The sequence below is a fragment of the Paramisgurnus dabryanus genome, chromosome 5 (genome assembly GCF_030506205.2).
Source record: "Paramisgurnus dabryanus chromosome 5, PD_genome_1.1, whole genome shotgun sequence".
Classification (NCBI taxonomy): domain Eukaryota; kingdom Metazoa; phylum Chordata; class Actinopteri; order Cypriniformes; family Cobitidae; genus Paramisgurnus; species Paramisgurnus dabryanus.
In genome coordinates, this window is record NC_133341.1 from 33,941,393 (window position 1) to 33,961,389 (window position 19,997).

At 40.4% G+C, this 19,997-nt stretch overlaps 1 protein-coding gene across 5 annotated transcripts in view; it reads right to left on the reverse strand.

Annotated features, from left to right (window-relative positions):
* dcc (DCC netrin 1 receptor) overlaps nucleotides 1–19,997 on the reverse strand; it is a 234,782-nt gene that overhangs the window by 139,288 nt on the left and 75,497 nt on the right. The gene's annotated exons all lie outside the window — the stretch shown is intronic.

Below are 19,997 nucleotides of genomic sequence, written 5' to 3' on the forward strand. Positions count from 1 at the left end.
GACGACTAAACATCAGACCACACGGTGCACGAGATCACATCGGATCAGACGACTAAACATCAGACCACGCAGTGCACGAGATCACATCGGATCAGACGACTAAACACATCAGACAGCATTGTGTGCAAGATCGCATCGGATCAGACGACTAAACATCAGACCACACGGTGCACGAGATCACATCGGATCAGACGACTAAACATCAGACCGCACGGTGCACAAGATCGCATCGGATCAGACGACTAAACATCAGACCACACGGTGCACGAGATCACATCGGATCAGACGACTAAACATCAGACCACACAGTGCACGAGATCACATCGGATCAGACGACTAAACATCAGACCACACGGTGCACGAGATCACATCGGATCAGACGACTAAACACATCAGACAACATTGTGTGCAAGATCGCATCGGATCAGACGACTAAACATCAGACCACAGGATGCGGGACATCGCATCGGATCAAACGACTAAACATCAGGCCGCACTGTACACGAAATTGCATCAGATCAGATGACTAAACATCAGACGGCACTGTGCGCGAGATCTCATCAGAACAGACGACTAAACATCAGACCGCAGGGTGCGCAAGATCTCATCGGATCAGACGACTAAACATCAGGCCGCACGGTGCGTGAGATCTCATCGGATCAGACGACTAAACATCAGGCCGCACGGTGCGTGAGATCTCATCGGATCAGACGACTAAACATCAGACTGCACGGTGCACGAGATCGCATTGGATCAGACGACCAAACATCAGACCACAGGATGCGGGACATCGCATCGGATCAGACGACTAAACATCAGGCCGCACTGTGCACGAAATTGCATCAGATCAGATGACTAAACATCAGACCGCACTGTGCGCGAGATCTCATCAGAACAGACGACTAAACATCAGACCGCAGGGTGCGCAAGATCTCATCGGATCAGACGACTAAACATCAGGCCGCACGGTGCGTGAGATCTCATCAGAACAGACGACTAAACATCAGACCGCAGGGTGCGCAAGATCTCATCGGATCAGACGACTAAACATCAGGCCGCACGGTGCGTGAGATCTCATCGGATCAGACGACTAAACATCAGGCCGCACGGTGCGTGAAATCTCATCGGATCAGATGACTAAACATCAGACCACAGGGTGCGCAAGATCTCATCGGATCAGACGACTAAACATCAGACCGCACTGTGCACAAAATTGCATCAGATCAGATGACTAAACATCAGACCGCACTGTGCGTGAGATCTCATCAGAACAGACGACTAAACATCAGACCGCAGGGTAGGGCTGGGCGATAATTCGATAACGATAATTTTACCGATATAAACTTTTTCGATAAAACGATAAGGACAGTTCGATAAGTGATCGATAATGTTTAAGCACTGTGCGTAATGTTGCGCGAGCACTTCCGGATGCGGCACGCGCTCTTGGTTTACAATCACAGTGACAGTCAGACTTGAAGGAGTGGAAGATGAGGCAAGTTATTCATTTATTAGTAGAGACCTATGATTTTCGCGATGCGGATAACGCGGACGGAATCACGGAATCCAAATGCGCGGAAACATTTTCTTGTGTGTAATGTTGGACGCGCAAACAGGGTTCGTCAAACACAGCAGACACAGGTGCGTGCAGTATACTTTACTTTCATTCAGCGTCCGCCTTGCGCACGCACACGTCCGCCCAGCTTTAAAAGTATATTTACAGGACATTCACAAATTCAGGAAACTGAGGAAAAGCAGCAGATCCACCACTGCAGTGAATATAGTGTTTGGGTATGTGCGCTCCCACAGCAAAGTGACACCCTTGACATCCATTTATCAGCGTGTATAGCTCGTATATGTATAACACACGCGTGATCACTGAACTAAGTTTTCTTTCTTGTTTAAGTGAACATAAACAGCTGTTACTCAGTATATTGAAACTTAAAGCAGTCTGTCTTGGGTCTTAAAGGGACAGTAGTCTGCTGCTTTTGTGTCAGAAATGTGTTGATTTCATAACAAATAGATTTACATTTAATACAGATGCATTAAAACAAGATTTTAGTTTTTGTATTTGTCATGTTCTGAATAAAAAGTAGTTTAAAACCATTATTAACTGTCTGGTTTTTACAATTTTCATTCAGGAGCAAAAATCTGCCTTTAAATTTGACAGGAGTAAAGATTTGTTATTTATCATGATAATTATCGATATCGACTGATATGGAAAACATTTTCTCGATAATTTTTTGAGTCATATCGCCCAGCCCTACCGCAGGGTGCGCAAGATCTCATCGGATCAGACGACTAAACATCAGACCGCACTGTGCACGAAATTGCATCAGATCAGACGACTAAACATCAGACCGCACGGTGCGTGAGATCTCATCGGATCAGACAACTAAACATCAGACCGCACGGTGCGTGAGATCTCATCGGATCAGACAACTAAACATCAGGCCGCACGGTGCGTGAGATCTCATCGGATCAGACGACTAAACATCAGGCCACACGGTGCGTGAGATCTCATCGGATCAGACGACTAAACATCAGGCCGCACGGTGCGTGAGATCTCATCGGATCAGACGACTAAACATCAGACCACAGGGTGCGCAAGATCTCATCGGATCAGACGACTAAACATCAGGCCACACGGTGCGTGAGATCTCATCGGATCAGACGACTAAACATCAGACCGCAGGGTGCGCGAGATCTCATCGGATCAGACGACTAAACATCAGGCCGCACGGTGGGTGAGATCTCATCGGATCAGACGACTAAACATCAGGCCGCACGGTGCGTGAGATCTCATCGGATCAGACGACTAAACATCAGACCACAGGGTGTACGAGAACTCATCAGATCAGAAGTCTGAGACCTCTTGGGTCACACTGAGACTCTTCTGAAGATCTCCTCAGCTGATCTTTCAAAGGTCTTTGTCTGAACTGAACAGAGCTACTACAGTACAGATCTTACACGACGCTGTGTCTTGACATTCATATCCAAGAGAAAACTCAATCAATAATACATTTCAGGAAGCAGACAAAACAGCTAAAGTAACAATGAAGATGTTGTATAAAGATTTCTACAATGATAGATGCTTTTACAGAAAAGTTTTGTTCATCACATTATTAAGCAGTGAAAGAAGAAGAGCGTTATTAAACTATACTGCTAATAACATTTGATAAATAAAGTGATGAAAACACAATAAAGAGCACAAAAACAAACTCTTTAGCGCTGTCTTCATGTTTCTGTTTCTGTAACAATCACTAAAGCTGATGATGGGTTATTTTCAACCCAGTGTTGGGTCAAGAAGTGGATGAACACAACCTATTAGGCTGTAATTTAACCTATGGTCGGTTATTTCAACCCAAAATGCTGGGTGTTGTTGTTTCATGACATTTCCTGGTTAAATTTAACTCAACAGCTGTGTTTGTGCCCTGTTAGATCCAACACAAGTCCAGCATGAGTTTACATTTATCATCCCTGTTGTGTCGACACACATAAGATATTTAGTTTAAATGAAGAGCAGCTATAATCATAACAACACTGATCAAATGACCAACATCAGACACACAACACACAATATACTGAAGCACACAGACGCACACACGGTCACAGTCAGAAGTGAACACATGCATTTATTCTTCAGCTCTTATTCTGACAGCATCAACACATCAATCTTAAATGACACGCAGGACAACGGCTTCTGACAACACTTTTCTCCAGCCATTTTCTAAACCTGCACCTGTTCCCAAAACCCTGTCAGCCATCTTGCTATGCCACATTGATTTTTCAATTTCACCCCTCTTTCCCATTCGCTCCTACAGCCAGAAACGCCTGGGATCCGATTAGACACGAGACAGCACAACACAGACCTCAAATCTCACATTTGTGTTATTCAGCCAATTCCCAAGTGATTTCTTTACACAAGTCTAACCTGACTGCTCTGAAAAACAAACAACACACAAATAACATAACAATATATCACATGAATATGATTCGTATGAGGATCACGTTGAGTTATTCGAGAAAAACAGAGAACAGACTCGACCAAAATCAGTGGACAAACCCTTGAGTTCCTGTAAGACAGTGATTTAACCCATAAAACCTTCATCAAAGATCAACTACTTTACATCATCACATGTGTGTGTGTTTAACATTCACCACTACACAACTCAAAACAACACTTGCAGAAAACATCATCATTAGAGATCGACCGATAGATCTGTTTACAGATATTTTCCCTAATATTTAAACAGGACATTTCACAAGACTTTAAGATGTCAAATAAATCTTTGGTGTCCCCAGAGTGTGTATGTGAAGTTTTAGCTCAAAATACCCCACAGATAAAAATGTGCCCTTTTTGGGTGTGTCCTTTGAAATACAAACACTGATGATCACCATAATGGTGGTTTGTTGAAATTGAAACTCAATTGTGCTGTCAATTATTTTCTCTCTCTCTGCACTAAATCGCTGTGCCGTGGTTAAATAGTGCAGATTAAGGGGTGATATTATTGTAATAAGATCCCCTTCTGACATCACAAGGGGAGCCAGATTTAAAGAAGCTATTTTTTTCACATGCTTGCAGAGAATGGTTTGACAAAACTAAGTTACTGGGTTGATCTTTTTTTTACATTTTCTAGGTTGACAGAAGCACTGGGGACCCAATTATAGCACTTCAACATAAAGTCAGATTTGCATGATATGTCCCCATCATCAGGTATCGGTATTGTAATATCGGATTGATGAAAATATTGAAATTGGAAACTCCACTTCAAACAATTCTTTCAAGAACAAAAAGCTGTGGATCATTTTCATCACTATAATGTTTGATTTCTGTTCTTTGTTTTCTTGTCGTTTGTTCTACACTTTGTTTGCAAAGATGGATCCGCTACTTTTCTTCATTTATCAATTTTTTTAGCCGCAGTGAAGCCCAAGTGAGTATACTTTGAAAAAAAAGTATACCAGGCCCATTAAAGGCTGAAGCACACCACATGTACCACATATAGCTTACTTTTAACAAGATTTCCCCTAAGTTATATTAACATTTACTAGATAAACATTATTTTACTAAAAACATCTAAATAAATGTCTGTGTAGATTAATTAATTATTTTTTACCTCTGTGAGCTGTCGCAGTTTGATAAAGTTAATGCGTGAGTAAATGCATAGATAAACAGCACTTTTTCAACACAGCTATTTCATAAACTATAACAACAAAATATGAATTATTCTGACATAAAATACCAGTTAAGAAATTCAATGACATAAAAGCTGTTTTGTTTGTTGCTTTCTTGACAATGTATTATTACAGTGATATTATTCATTAAATTAATATTATTCTTCACTTTTTCACTTGATATACACGGTCATCAGCCAATCATAAGAGAGCATTAGTAAATGCATTAGTAATAAACACACAGTCATGGAGATATTTCTGATGACTGAAAAGATTTTAAAACATTTCAGGTCAACACAGTAATATAAAGTAGTATATAAACTGAATTATTATAGATCATAGTTTATTATTCATGAGCGTGAGCATTTTTTAGGATTTAAGGGCACAGATAAAGAAACATCACCAAAGATTTTCTCACAGATACAACCCTAACCCAAAACTCCACATCAGTAGAAATACACCTGTGGCAGAAGTGAAGATGTATATTCTGACTCGTGTCAGCGATGTATCCTTATCCATAATACCCTTAAGCTTCTCTTTACTAAACACGAGTATAAATGTAAAATATCCGTCTCTTTCCTGACACACTGCTGGGGATTTCAATATTGCCTTGAAAAGCCAAGAATATCTCATTTCTTTCTTTATCCTGAGCTCAGAAGGAAAGCTTTGCTCATACTGTATGTTCACTGTATCTCTATCCACCCAACCAGCATCTCATATGACTTTACTACACAATCTTACAAATCAAACTGTAAATGAAAGCACACACACAGTAGTGTAAGGATTCAGGATGATAAAGGTCAAGAGGAGCGCTGACCTCGGCTCTCATCGCTCGCTTTCACTTCCTCAGTTTGTTTTTTTTAAGGGTCTCATTGTTGCAGGGCCCCTGACTGATGACATACAATGAGCTCCATTCACCAACTGTCCCCCCATATGACAGGCGCCTCAAAAGCCCATAAAGGGCCAATCTGTCGACTCTATTGTCACAGGCTCCTGACAGCAGTTGGAGAGTCGAGGCTGCCTGCGGATGCCAGCGGGATCGGTCACAGGTCAAAGCTCGTCCGACTCGACAATTATCCTCCCCTGAGGAGACGCATAAATTACAGGCCAATCGGCCGTGCGTGCCAGCGCTGAGAAAGGGCCGAGAACATCACCCCCCTGCCACCCCATCACAGATGTCACACCCTTTTTAAAAATCTCTACATGCAAACAAACAAATAAGGCTTGACAAGTTTGTTTCTGACTGATAGTAAATGATTCATATGTTTGACCTGATAACAGATTAACTTCACTGGACCATTACACGCTTAATACTAATTTAATCCCAACACACACACACACACACACACACACACACACAAACATATGTTATTGTCACACTGTCTGTGTGTATTTAAAGAGTTTTAAAGATAAAGACGAATTTAATCATAAAAACAACTAACAGCATTTGAAACAAGATGTGAGGAATAATAAAGACTCAAGAGGACGCTGTGACTCGACACTAAAGCATCTTTCACTGAAAACATCAGCAGTAAATCAATAACATCAGATGCATTTATTAACATATTCATCCATGAATTATAGCATAAATGAACAGGGCCGTCTCTAGCCCACCCAAACGTCTGTCTGCCCACCCAATCAGAATTTAGTCAAACACATCTTTCATATTTTTATTTTACTACAATTTATACATTGGTTAAAAGCAATCTGAGGTGGGCTATGTTAAGAGTTTAAGGGAGGGTCCTTACCAATCAACACCAGAAAATGTCAGGATTTTTGTGGCAGAAAGCAATGTCACTCACAACTCATGATGAACACGACTCACAACCCAAAAATAAATAAAAATGCCGCCTAAATTCAAGACAAGAGGATAAACATGACCCTTTACAATTAAACCAAAAATGTATGATGACTGTGATGATCAAAATAAAAACTGAAAATGAAGACAAGCGTGGATGACAGCATTAGATTTAGAACTGTTCACGTTTGCTTTAGATTACTTTATATGCATTATTTTCATTAATTAATGAATTCATAAACCTTCTAAGCTTGTTAATATGCCATGCAAAACATGGTGTTTAAATGTATTCTAATCTAAGTTTGTTAATTACATTAATCTAATCTCATATATATAGTATTGCCCATCCAGGATATCTGCCAGCCCACCCTTCTAGAGCACACACACACACACACACACACACACACACACACACACACACACACACACATTCTGGTTTCCATGTTTTGTGGGGACATTCCATAGACGTAATGCATTTTATACTGTACAAACTGTATATTCTATTCCCCTTACCTGCCCCATTCCCTAACCCCAACCATCACAAAAACCTTTCTCCTACTTCACATTTTCAAGAAACATCATTCTGTTTGATTTATAAGCTTGTTTCCTCATGGGGACATCAAAATGTCCCCACAAGGTCACAAAAATACTGCTATTCCTATCTTAACGTGATAATTACCAGGTACACACACACGCACGCATGCACACGCACGCATGCACACGCACGCACGCACGCACGCACGCACGCACGCACGCACGCACACACACACACACACACACACACACACACACACACACACCATGATTCATGGTAAAACATATTAAGGACACAAATGATGTAGTGGCTGCAATAAGACATCTGAGGTGAATCTAGTTCAGCTGTGACACATTTATTAAAGCAATAAACCCCGAGAAGCAGTGGGTTACCAGTGCATTTTATACAGTACTACACGGTGTTTTCAGTGAATGCGTCAGTGTTTAAGTTGGGTAAGATCGCCACCCAGTGGATAATAGCGGACGTATGAACTTGAGTAATAAAATCCTCAGACAACGTTTTCTCTTTATCAACGAGATGACTCAACAATATTTATTGACATTCATCTGGATATCGCCATTAATTGTGCAATTGTAGACAAATTAAAAATATGATTTAAGACTGTGGTGTTTATTTTCATAAATCAATACGCAGTAACAGTGGCGCAGTGATACTTATGTAATGTGGTCTGAACCGTGGGGTTACCAGTGTATTTTATCACGGCTTAGAACGCGTTTCAACCAATCAGAATGAAGAACCAGAACTGCCCGTTTTATAATATAAAACAACCTCTCATAACACACTGCTTAGTTTACATAGACTAACATGTTCTCTATGAACAAAGAGGAAATAATATAATGAAGTTAAACAGCCTGTCCTCTTCACTATCTGTCCAGTAAAGGACACATTAACTCATGAAGCACAAATATAAATGAATGAATCAGGAGGAGCCTGTGGACTGAAACATCAGTAAAGTTAAGTGGTTGTGATGTCTCTCCTCTCTGCTGTACATCAGTCAGTCAGGATTCACCTTTAACTTTCTGCAAAGCTCATATAAAACTATATCTCATTTCATTTCTAAAAGCAACCTTTAATGTCTGAGTGAATGTATAACAGTTAATGTGTCTCCAGAGACTTCATGCTTCCTCTGAAGGTTATACGTTTCATTTGTACCTAACCGGATCAATAAATCTCTGGATATAATCATCAAGTCAATTGTGCATAAACTCATAATCATAACAGCAAACTCATGCAACGGTCTGAGCTCAGTCTTATATTAATGAATATGTACTGATTATATACCAGAACACTGTCAAATCCATCCCATATTACTGTATAATAACAGTGTGCATTTCTCCAGGTAACAGGTGAATATGAGATGTGAGTATATGAATCTAAAGTGCTTCAGTTGACTTAGAGAAGCAGGGTTTTTCTTCAGAGACTCCAGTCAGCGTGATGACTTTAAACACTCAATGTGAGATTAAGCAAATGTCAGCAGGCTGAAGTTAAAACCTGATCTCACCCCAATTACATGATTTACTAAAGGAACTGAAAGAGCCCTGGGTTGGATGGTGAAGTCTCTCACTGCTGAAGTTCAAAGCTCCTCTCATGTTCTTACAGAAACTTTCAAAAGCCTATGAAAATAAATACAGTCGAGTTTGTGCCGCTCTCCACAAGATTTACTTCAGACAGCTTCACCGCAAATAGTGCTGGATAAAACAAACAACAACAAACTGATTCTCCGATTTTAATCGATCTTTAATTGAACAAATCAAAATAAATTGAGGATATCTGCATGCTCGTAAGGAGTGACACACACACACACACACACACACACACACACACACACACACACACACACACACACACACACACACACACACACACAAACAAACACAAACACACACACACACACACACACGGGCTGCACAATATAGCGAAAATGTATCATTGTCGAGATGGCAGTATATGCAATATCCATAGTTGTGATAACTTGCATTTATTTTATGTGTCTATCATTTGTGTGTTGCATGGTTAGATTGTCCAAATTACACCAATCAGATATATTAACAACCACCCAAGTATATCTGGCATCATATTTTGTCTATTTTGTTTGTTTTAATGACACTCTTTGATCATGAGATTTTGCATGCAAGCACATTTCTTCCGATAAGTTTGGTGCGTACGCTCTCTGTTTCTCGATGAATTGGGTGCGACGAAACACAAGCACTGTGTCCATGTTTCTGAACTTGAGCAGAGTTGTATGCACTAGAGGTCTTCACGGAGGACACGGGACCAGTACAGATCCGAGTCTATGTTTTAAATGGTCAGTCAGATCCAGGTCGGTCCCAGTTTAATTATGCATGCACACACATGGACGCGCACACACAGACACGCACACATGCTTGCACATCAGCTGAGTTCTATGATAAACCTGCAAAGTTTTGTTGCTTGGCAACCAGAGACAAGCTGTAAAATGTGACGTATTAAAAACTAAATCACTCAGATTCTCATCAGTGAGACTCATCTGCAGTCATCTGTGTGCGGTTTCATTTCCTCTGTATGAAGCCAGAGAATACACTATAGTAACACAAGAAAGACTCACAAACTCACAATTTATTCACAATCTAATCTTTATGAATATCAGCTGACATCAATCACTTGTCTTCCGCCATTTTGTGGACCTGAAGTGGTTGCAGAAGAACTAGAAGCTATGCCTTCAATATGTTGTGAGCATCAAAATCGCTATTTTTACAGCCTAAGAAGGCTCGACACAACATGATACTTTGCTCGAAGTATCGCCTGTGTCTCTATATGTGAACTCGAGTATTGAGAATATTGTTTGTGTACACAGAGTTTGCTTAAAAGAAGATTTTGAACAACTGAGTTTGGTTGATTTGGCTTCCGCTCACCGCCATCTTCCCAGTCAAGATGTATTGATCTTCAAATGCGACGTAAGGAGGGAGGAGAGTTTACATGGATAGCTCCTAAAGCATAGTTCCATAAAAATGCAAGGATAATTCGTTGTTCTCAATGCTCGAGTTCATGTATAGAGATTAAGGTTCAAGCAAAGTTTCATGTTGTGTCGCGCCTTCTTAGTGTTGTAAAATAGTGGTAGTTCGGTAGCAGCGGACAGCGGCTGGAAGAACGCATTAGGGATCGAGTAGGCATCACACCCTAACCAATATATTTTTTTAAAGTAACGTTTCTTTTCATAACAGTCGAGGTGTGACATGTTGTCTTTCATAGCCCTTTCCTGTATCCGTAAGAATCATAGACAGTAAAAGATAAGAAATCGTAAATCGTAGCAAGCTAGCCAATGCTTGTCAGTAGCTTACTGGTACTCAGTAGGTACTCAAGATGGCGGCAGGCAACTGGAATGATGTAAAAGGTCACATGACTGATATTCATGTATAAAAAAATCCCCTGTGAATAATCTGATGTGCTCTATAGTGGCAGTCAAACTCTCATGCTCTCCTCTAAACGTCTCGGTCAGGCGGTGCTGGGATTTAATGATGGAAGCAGCTCATTGGAAAGTCCTCTCCAATAAACACAAGGACATTTTCTGATGCATAGACCAATGTCATCACTGAGGCCATTCATTTAGTTTAGTCACATCATGTCATCAGGCAACACGCATAATTACAGATCCAAGCAAACGGCCTAAAACCAGCCAATGACATCCTCTATTCCTCATTAAATATGAATAGAGCGCAGAGTAAAACATGCCTTAGGAATAATGCATGAAGTCTGACGACGGGCCGCCTATGGTCATGTGATGCGCCAATTCAATTAGGATCCAAGGGGACTGCTGGAGAATTGGACCCGTGTGTCATTTTTCACAGGACACTGATTGAATTTTCTACGAAATGCAATGTGATCCCAGTTAGGGCTCTGAAGGCTTTAATTGACATAATGAAATGACAGGTAAATGACAATCACATTTCATCCTCAACTGGATAACTCACAAAATCCATGTAGTGCTGTGATTTATCTCTGATCAAATGAAGAGCTTGAATAGATCATAAGGGTCTGCCAGATGCATAAAAATGTCAAACTAACTTCCCTTTCAACACCTAAACATCAGTCTACGGGCATCTGTCATTCATTTACAATGAAAAAACTCTTTATGAATTAATCAAGAGGATTTAAAGAAATCAACTATTGTTCTAAACATTCATATTTATATATTTACATAACAACATTGAGCAAGAGATAACCTGATAACGTGTATATATATACTTCTTAACTGAAACTAAATGCTTTAAATCTTATTTTGCTACTTTTTTCAGGATCTAAAAAAATAAAAGGAACTTTAGTAAAACAGGCTTATAAAAACTAGTTAAGCAGCTTCATCTGATTCGTTAAAAGCTGGTTCGGGAATATTACACCCATATCAGCACAAAAGTGTAATTTCTGCGACAACAGTCCTGGGTGTTGTTTTGAATCACAAATCAACATCGGCAAACATGGAGAGGTCTGCAGTTGAATTGTGATGAGCGATTAGCTATGCAAGGGATTAGACAGACTTTAAACACCACTAAATCCACCAAATTAAGATCCGTCTGGGTTTCTCACCCGTATGACACAAACCTGACACGACTCACACATAACAACATTAGTCATTAGTCACATACATTAGTCAGCTTATTACACTTTAAACCATTATCTTAAATCTCTGATTATAACAGACCAAAACATAACAAAATAACCATTGACTAGATCAACAGTTAAACTAAACACTGCCACATGTTCTCAATGAACACATCTCATTCACAATGACAATCGACACACAGCATTAAATAAATATTATGTACGTATATATTAAACAGTTAACTAATAGTGACAACAACAACAGCAGCATAAATAAAACCAGTAAACCATACAACACTAAAGTCTTTAAAGTAACCACCTCATTGAAATGCTGCACTTCATTTAGGGAACTTTCAAAGACTTGTTAAAGTTAGTCCAGGTGAAAACACTTGAGTTTGCCTCATATCCATCCCATCATCTGCCTGTGAGATCCCCGATACACGCTAGTATGGGGGCAGTGCATTAGTTTCCTTATTCATTTGCTCTTTTTTAACTTATTTATCTATGACAAGCCACTGAATTGATGGACAAAAAACACAAGCTGCTTTACATATTTGTCACATATGCTGCGTATTTATACTCTTCTGTTTATCTTTATTACAGTAAGATTTATTTCATAATGTATCATTTCAAATCTCTGGTAGCTAAACAGATCACAAATTTTCTCTTTAAAGGGGACATATGATGAAAATCTGACTTTTTCATGTTTAAGTGCTATAATTGGGTCTCCAGTGCTTTTATCAACCTATGTGAATAAGATCAACCCAGTAACTTAGTTTTGGTAAACCATTCTCTGCAAACATGTGAAAATAGCTCATTGAAATTTGGTTCCCCTTGTGATGTCAGAAGGGGATTTTATTATAATAATACCGCCCCTTAATCTGCACTATCCAACCACAGCATTGACATTTAGTGCAGAGATCAGCTTATTTGCATTTTAACCTCTTAAGTAAATATAATATTCAAATATTTTTCTTTGAACATGAAGCAGTGTAATTGTCCACGTTTGTGTACAACAGGTTTCAGGTACACAGAATTAAGTTTTATGGTGCAAACAACACAAAATGTGATGTCTATGTATTAGGGTTGTGACAATTAATCGGGCAAATGCGCGTTTTCTCAATGAATGAATTTGAATGAATTACGGTGAAATGCAGGCACATCCAAAAGCCAGGGGGCGCTCTCGCTTAGAAACACCATTTGTGCCACAGAAGAAGTAATATACCAAACACTATTCCAGGAAATGTCTAAAGGAATATTTATATCGCTGTTCTTCAGATTGTTTCAGGTATTTTCATGATAATAAAGAATATTTTAAATGATCGTTATAAACGAGTCAAACTTGTAGTGATTTTAGATTGATAAGGACTTCCCACTGATCACGGAGCCGTAGTACATGCACAAGCTGTGCATGAAACACTGAATCGGAGCCTTACGATTCAGAATCGATTTCAGACAGGTCTTTTTAATGGGAGCGCGATGCATCGATGCACATCCCTACTATGTATGTTAAAGGACACACCCAAAAACAGCACATTTTTGCTCACACCTACAAAGTGTCAATTTTAACATGCTATAATAAATGATCTGTGTGGTATTTTGAGCTAAAACTTCACATATGTACTCTGGGGACACTAAAGATTTATTTGACATCTTAAAAAAGTAAAATGTCAGAAAGTAATTTACAGCTGGAGAACTGACTTCTACATCTTGATTTATTTCTCTCTTCTTTAACCTTGAAGTCATTTGATGGTCTGGTGATCTGTAACACAGTTATCACACTTATACACTACAGTATACTAATGCACGCAGACATTTGTGTGATGAATTAACCTGTTCTGGCCTAAGAGCAATGAAACACATTACCCACAATTCCTCATTTCCCACATAAATGTCCCAGCGTTATGCCTAACCATCTGACAGAACGTGTCATACATCTCCACAAAGCAGAATAAACACCTAAAGTCAAAGCAAACGACAGCGAGCGGCCGTCACCCGGTCCTGTAACGCTTTATAAAGGTGACGGCGTCTCTGTGTTGTCACTAAACATCTGATGTTATTTCAGAAAAAGGTCATGATGACAGATGAGCCTCAGCTTCTCCTCCACATTACTTCAGACACTTTTATAAATCTCTACGTCTATCAGAGTCTCAGAGGTTTGCTATGGAAAATAGCACAGGTGACCCTTACAGTGCATTCACACGGGGCGTAAGCGTTAACGCTTCCCATTCACTTTTAATGGGTGATGTCATGCATTGCCGAACTGAATTGTGGATCCGTCGGCGCCGCATCACTCCTGTTGCTTGCGGCAGAAGTTGAACATTTCTCAACTTTTCAAGCGCAATGCGTGCGTCAGCTAATCAGATCGCCTTATGCAAATAACCTAGACAGAGCCAGCCAATTATGTTTATAGAAGGCCAGGGAATGTGTTGCGGCCACTGTGATTGTCTGTTGGCCAAGCTTCAGAGGTGATGAGAAACTTTATATAGCAGTACAACATTAAAAGAGGAATAAAGTCAGATGGTATTGAGACTTTAGGGGTAAACAGTCATCCTGCACCATAGCAACAACCCTGAATACATTAGCAACCACACCGCAAACACTATGAGACAGGACGAGTGCAGCCAATGAGAGAGGCATTAATGCTGATGTGCAGATTATATTTGCTCCATCAGCACCACGATCGATAGACGAGCTCAGAGTATCGGTCTATAGAGAGCGTTTATAGTTTCTATTAGACACTAATGAAAGAGCATCATTATAATGTGTGTGTGTGTGTGCTGCTCTATAAACACACACCCAATCACTCATTGTTCAACACAAGTCAACACTATTACAATACAATGCATAACGAAATGCAGCTGAGCTTAAATATCATACTGTTTGACCATCAGCAATAATTCAGCCATCTGAGATCTCTCTCTCTCTCTCTCTCTCTCTGTTCAGTGAATACAGGCTATCTGTGAATCTTTCGTCAATATTTCAGTCTTTTTTGATGGATAGACGAAGTGGACGTCTCTGCCTCAGGACAAGCATTCAGCACAAAGAAAAGTCTCAGTCCTTCCTGCTTTTATGTCAAGAAATAGGAATTGAAGTCTACAAAGTTATTTTGCATTCACAGTCATATGTACATGAATGTCCTTTGCGATATTTCAAAGTTAAAACGCCGACGGCCCCAGAAGACACAGAAGCGGTTTGCCTTCATCTTTCTGTGACTCAGTTCACGCTGTGCTGATTCTTGGAGTTTTGTGAGCCTCTGTCTTAAATTCATTTAGTATTTCACTTGTATCTGTGCTCTGCTTTAGCGTTACACAGCCCTACTCTATATTCCACACCGCGCACCGGCATCTCCCCACACATGATATACGAGTACCATCACTGGAAATAATGGCGTGTCTGGGGCTAATCTTTTATTGTGCTGCTGCAAGGCCAAACGCAGCCACAACGGCGAGGTTTCTGTGGGCGAAATGAAACGGGAACACAACGTTAGGGGTTTTAGGCCTCGTGACAATACGAGTTGATGACAAGTAATAAGATGTTACCATCCTAACTTTCACCTCCATCAAGATCTGTGACCTTCATGTTGATGATCAGACACAGATTTCTAACCAAACACTGATCTCATATAAAAACATGCCCTGCTCACAAAATTACTAAATTAGATTCTGCACGACTACTTTGAGCCCATTTCCACTAAAATATCTCAATGTTTTTACTCTACTGATAATAATGCTGTGCTCTTTCCATCATACATCACAATAAAAATATAAACTCAGTTTTGACTTGATTTAAATCTTTATTAAAATTCAGATCTGCCTTTGCTTTCTCCAATTATAGCATGATTACAATCAGCCACTAAATCTTTATAGAGATCTCCTAAAGCCCAAAGAAAAGCGTTTACCGTCCAGCCGGCTTTTCATCACCCTCCCGCCCGCCCGCCATCGGCTGATGATACAAGATGGGAATCAGACCGTGGCGGACGTGAATTGATACGCCTTTTGAGAGGACGGCAGCAATAACAGCAGATTAAAGCAAGCTTGTCCTGAAACGCAAGAGAGAGAGGGACGGACAAAATAAAATGGTTTTGGGCTATCTGCACCCCAAAACACTTTCCAAAGCAGTTAAAGAACTGCAGACGGAGAAATTGGGTCTTTGGCAGACGCTGCGATTGGCAGCCTTTCTGGGATTCTGCCGATGTTGTACGGTGGGAAAGTCGGTCCCTCTTGGCACAACCAGACAGGAATCAACGGCCTTCCCCATGCGAGCAGGTGGCTGGAGTCTCATCCAACACCACAGGCTTTGGACCCAAGATGAAACATCTACACTTCCAGATAACACCACTGACCTTGAGAAGAGATGATGCCAGTACATCCATCAATCTCATCTTTACTCATCTTCTGTGTGGACAAACTCATATTTCAGGTCAAAATGTGAACACTTGACTGAACTCGACTCAATCTGTACAGTGCACAGCATTATTTTCATATCAGCCTTCAAAAATCCTGTCAGTCAACTTGTAGATAATATATATTTATAAAGAGGCTAGAGCACAAACCAACTCAACTACTAAAAGATAGAAACCAAGGTGAAACCTGTAGAGATGTTTGTGAGTACAGCCGGATCTGTGAGAGGAAGATGGACTCAGTTTGGGAGCTGCTAAACAGACTCATTAGCAAACACAGCGATTCACTGGCTGATCGCTAACTCTCTTGGACAGCTTCATATGGCTGTTTCATGTGCTGCCAGGACCTGAGGGAAAGCAGGATGCCTTCAATCACATATTTGGCAACGGTGTAGTGCTTCCATTTCTCTAAGAGCCACTAGTTACCTGAAGTGCCATTTTGGAGGATTTTCAGGGTTTTTCGCAGCACCTCTGGAAAACAAAAGATGCTTTATGTTTGGAGAGACTCTCAACACTTTTATAAGAAAGAAACTGACTTTGGTCAAGATTTTGGGTTGTCGAAATTATGTGCACTGCAAAAAATGACGGCTTACTTAGTATTTTTGTCTTGTTTTCAGAACAAATATCTTACCCCATTGGCAGATTTTTCTGCTTGTTTTAAGCACAAATTCACGTAAATTGTGTATTTTTTGTCTAAAAACTTAAATGCATTCTTGATTTAAGAATTTGTAGACATTTGTACTGAAAACAAAACATAAATACAAAGTAAGAAAGTCATGTTATGCAGTGTGATTATTTTGTTAAATGTTGTGTAATGTGTGCAGTATATTATTATATTTTTCATGCCTGCAGTTATTGTATCGGCCTAATCTATTTACACAAACTCATAAGTTTCTTTTCTCAGAAACAATGCAGCCACATCAAATCACAGACGCTGACTTAATGTATGAAACAAAATCATTCCTGCATTAACAGAAGAAAGTATTTATAGCAGCCGCTAAAAAAAACTCAACAGAACACAGGTTAGTAGTTACAGAACCATACAGCGTGCAACAGCAAAACACCTAAAATTGTCCAAAACACAGAATTTATTGCACAGCCCTAGTCTCATCTAACTCATCTTACAGATGCTATAGTTTCAACCTCTAGTGTTTGAGGTTCCAGTTATAAACTGTATGTGTTATATACTCTACGTATATTAATGCAAACATCACCAATATAAGTATGAGAATTAACAATGAATTCATACATGCACATCAGCATGACGTTACAGCTGTATTTGGAGAACTACTGTAATGTATCATGCAATTAGTACAGTAGGAAGAGGATTTCACCTGCTGAGATAAACAGATCTCAGATCAGGCGGCTGGCGTGTGCTTGATAATAATGAAGGAGGTTAATGGGTGAGGTAAAGCGGGAGTTGATGAGTGATGTGAGGTCTGAAGCGTGCGTATGTTCTGTGTGATAGCCGACTGTAGCCGTAGACTGATGTCACCCCAGCGGCAGGAGCTCTTATTTGTATTCTGAGGGGCGAATGGCCACGGGCCTGAGAGTTAATGTGTTTGTATCGCCTACTATTTCCCCCCTCTCTCGCTCGCTCGCTCTCTCTGGCTTTTTTCCCATCATGCCTGTCAGCCAATGCGGACCTCAATCCATCAAGTATTCATCAGAAAAACAGCAGGCCCAATAATCGTCCTCTCCCCCATCCATGATAAGAGTAACTTTACTCTGGACACCACAGAGCACAAATAATCGCATGGATCTTAAACTGCCATTTAAAAAAGCTTTTCTGCCGTCCACTCAGGTCACGGACGAGAATAAACCCCAGCGTCTGAAGAGAGATGTGAAGCTTACATGACAATAACACAACTCACAAGTCTCTCAATGAGCCTTGTTCATTGTGTGCAGTTGACAACAGGTCACGTACATCTGATCAGACTGAAGATAATGAAGAAATACAAAACTAGATGAGAAACTGCATTTCAATCACAGCTCAGAGATTCAACAGCTTCTGCTTTCCATTAAACATCATGAGGAAAAAAACTCAATCTGCATTGTTTAAAAAACATTAGGGGAAAAAAACTTTATTTAAGTCATTTCAAATTTGGCCTGAATTGTGTACAAAAATCCAAGTGAACAGAACAAATGGAGATTTTCTGAAAACCAGTAAATGATTTTTAGCCATGTGTCCCACTGCCTGACGGATGAGGGGCGTCAGCTCTTTTCTGATTGATTATTGATTGGGCTCAGCTCTCTACAAGGAAATGTGCGTCATTTTCATCAGCCACATTGTTACGAGATATATTCATCACAGACACCCAGAAAGAGCGAGATGTTCTTGCTGTCCACAGTTCATTTTTTAGGGAATAATAGAAACAGGAATAGCATTTCTCTCACTTTGTGTCTTAGATGTGAGGCCGGGCCGAAGAACGCGCGAGTCGCAGAAAGCGGAGCGCCACGCACCCCTATAAAGATGCAGCGGCATTGCGATTGGATCGATGGGTCCACGAATGCGGTGCAGAGGAGGACGATGGGGGATGGGAACGGAGGAAGATGATTTTAAGTGCACGGCCGGCATAAAAATACCTTTCTTGATTCCACGGAAGAGCAATAAACCACATCCGCTTGAAATTCCATTAGCAGCCGAAGCTCAACCCGCACCCCCACCCCGCTCTCAATCTGAGCGCTTCAGTATACACGCGTGTGCCTCTGCATGTTAATCAACCTCTCGCCGCCGAGGACGCAAGCACACACCAAATGCAAACTGCTTCTAGGTTGGGTCACACAAATCCCACCGTTACACGTTATAATTGTGATGCTGAAACAACAGAGGAATTGTGCTTTCTCTCTCTCTCTCTCTCTCTCTCTCTCTCTTTAGGCTCATGCTTGTATGTGAAATCTGTTCCCTAGATAGATAGAGAGAGAGAGCATCAGCCACAGGCCAGAAGTGCTGTGATGGCTTTTAATCTAGACTGATCCAACAAGAAGCATTTTAATCAGCCACCCTCTGTTGTTGGACCAGAGGTGAGTGCTGCTGACAAACACACTGCTTAGCTGGCAATACCACCTGAAAAGAGAGAGAGAGATAGAGAGACAGAGAGAGAACCTCTGGTGTCCTGAAGCATCTTAGAACCTAGTGTTGGGCGATATGGCCCATTTTGAGATCATCCTATTGTCAGCCTGTGAGATCATCCATACAGGGTAGTATCGGGGGGCGGGTTGACTCTATGTGCATTTGTTCATTATTTACTCATTTAAGACAAGTCACTTGATTGGCGGACAAAAAAGTAGTGTTGTTTTTGGCAGCCTGTTTTCATTTTAGTTTTAGTCTAGTCTTTGTGTCAAGCTGTCATTTTAGTTTTTATTAGTTTTAGTCACGTCATACTCTTTTTAGTCTAGTCAAGTTTTAGTCGACTAAAATTCTTGCCATTTTAGTCTTATTTTAGTCAGACTTATCCATTACTATTTTAGTCTAGTTTTAGTCGACGAAAACTGAT